A 2,821-nucleotide genomic window follows, 5' to 3' on the forward strand; every position below is an offset into this window, starting at 1 on the left:
CTCTCTCTCTCTCTCTCTCTCTCTCTCTCTCTCCCCTCTCTCTCTCCCTCCCCCCTTCTCTCTGTGTCTCTTTGTGGCGCTTTCTGTCTGTCTGTCTGCCTGTCTGTCTATTTGTCCCTCTCTTTGTCTTTCTTGTCTCTCTTCTCTTTCTTCCTTTTATGAGTGTTGAGCATTGTTAACTTGTTAATTTGCTATTTTTTACGAGAAGGGGCTAAATATGCTGTTGTCTTTTTCTTCTATGTGTTGTCCATAGTGTTATTGTTGTATTCTTCCTCCTGGCGAAAGTTGGGCGGGTACTCTGTTGTGGTTTGTTCTTTCTTTCCTATCAAACATCAATCGTCCTTTTCTTCGGCACTTCCATAACCTAATTGAGTTGTGAGTGCCGTAAAACTCTTACCAAAACAAATACACTCCTGGCGAAATGTGACTTGTGTCCTGCCAGTCGACTGACCGTCAGCTGCCACTCGCCATCTGTCGGTTGTAAGGTTCAGTCCTCTGGGCTTACTGAATGTTGTACTTTTATCGTGCTTCCTTCTCATCTTACTTGACACCCCCCCTCTCTCTCTCTCTCTCTCTCTCTCTCTCTCTCTCTCTCTCTCTCTCTCTTTCTCTCTCTCTCTCGCCTCGATTCCTCTTTGTCTCTCGCTCACGCACTCTGTCGTTCCTTCCTGTTTTCTCCACTTCCTTAAATTCTGTCTCCCTCCTTTTTTCTCTAGTAATGCGGGTGTCCTTGTGAAGATTGAAGAATTAGATTGTGCGCACCGCCCTCTTATCCTTCGTTTTACTCAATAAACACACAAACATTGTGTCTTCAAAACTCGCCACCCCGACCCTGAGGTTGATCAAATTGGTAATGTGCAACAATTCCCCTATCCATCGACACAAGACGAGGGGCCCGACAGCAAGCATGCTATTTTAGGAGATTTTGCTTAGACGACCTTGGTCTTAGTAGAGGTTTAATGCCCTTTCCAATCCTGTAAGGTTATTTGAAAGACGGGAATTCCGAATTTCATGTTCATCTCCGGTGGGCCAAATGGGCTAAGAGCCTTAAAAACCTTCCCAAAACAAGCCAAGTTCAGAACGCATACTTGGGGAGTCGAACAAGGGTCATCCACTCCTTATTTCTAAGTCCAACATGGCGCCAACTGTGCTAACGACGCCCTTTCAGGGAGGGCAAGGGAAGAGGGTCTAGAAAGAAACAAAGACAATGGTCACGAAAGAAACCAAGACTATGTGGAAGGCTTCTGAGGTATTGTTGCTGTGCACCTTATGTCAACGTATTTATGTAAATGGCGGAAAGGAATCGTAAATAGATGACTGCCCAAAACGTCAGAGGAGTAGAGAACTATTTTTCCCTCCCCTCTCCCTTTCCTCAATTTCCACACCTTTCACGCCTCCACTCCACCCTTTTTCCACGCACACATACGTGCACACACTGGAAGTTTTCTGAGACAAACGATGCATAAAAGGTTGCAGTGATGCGTGCGTGCACTTTATTTATGATGTGCGGAATGACTTTAGTCTGATGAGCGCACATTACTGTCTTGTAGCACCAGAGGTAGATTCACACTTGAGGCGATGTCGCACTGGACTTTGGTCACTCTGGTGACGTCACGTGTTGTTTCCTGTCTTGTCGTGGCCCGAGGCGGCCATGTTACTGTTGCGAAGAACCGAGCTAATGGAGCCTCGGAGTGTCCTTGGTGGCTATATGGCCAGAGACGCTACAGCGCGGCCGATTTATTGCTCGGAATTATACGAGACAAAAAGTAAGGCCCGGTGGTCTATGTCCTTTGTGTTAGTGGTAGGTTTGGAGAAGCCAGACAGTTGAGGAAAAGGATGGTGATATGATATAGTACGTGGAGTGTGTGTGAATAAGTAGAGAGATGTCGGCCTGTCCTGGTAAAGAAAAGGTTAAAGGCTAATAAAGGTGGAGGCAAGGTGGGGGTGGGGGGTTCCTTCTACGTTACAATGTTCCTTCTGTTCTGCGAGATGATCAAGGAGGAAAGACAGGAGGGAAAGGGGGGGGGGTGAAGGATTTTAAGACGCTTGCGACACAAATAGGTCATATAAGTGCTGGAGATGGTCAAGGGGGAAAACACGAGACAAAGTGTGGAGGGGTGAAGAATGTTACGGCCCTTGCTACGCAAATAGGTCATATAAAGTTCCTGGGAGTAACATTTACATACAGAGAAAAGGAGGAGGAGCATGCACGCTATACGTTTGAAAGGAAAGAAGGAGCAAACCCACCAACCACCTGCACTTAAAAAAAAAGAATTCTGTTAACACTATATTTGTTGATCGAATCGATCATTTACAAGACAGACATCTGTTCTAACTACAGAAGGTGAAAAAAGTTTTCAAGGGAGAAAGGTAAGTACATGTAAAACAAAGAGCCTCGCATCGTGCGTGTTCCTTGAATTTTATTGGAGCCAAAGGGTTTTTTATATATTATAATGTCTGTTGTACTTTCACAGCCTACATTTTTTTCTTGAGGCAAGGAAAGGAATTGTCGATAGCATTATTTTTTTTCCGAATTTGTTGAATCTCAATTGCATTTTCTCATTCATTCATTCATTCATTCATTCATTCATTCATTCATTCATTCATTCATTCATTCATTCATTCATTCATTCATTCATTCATTCGTTCGTTCGTTTTTTATAGCTATGCACAGAAGCAGGTTCGTGTATGCTTTAACGCACGCCCTAATTTGCCATGCTGTCTGAAGAAAAGATTCATTGCGAAGAACTACCCCAGTTTTCGCCCTTCCGTCTATCCGTCAATCCGACCGCCTATCCGTCTTTCTGTCAATCGAACTCCG

This window comes from Aplysia californica, unplaced genomic scaffold (assembly GCF_000002075.1).
Source record: "Aplysia californica isolate F4 #8 unplaced genomic scaffold, AplCal3.0 scaffold00316, whole genome shotgun sequence".
In the NCBI taxonomy this organism is placed as follows: Eukaryota; Metazoa; Mollusca; class Gastropoda; order Aplysiida; family Aplysiidae; genus Aplysia; species Aplysia californica.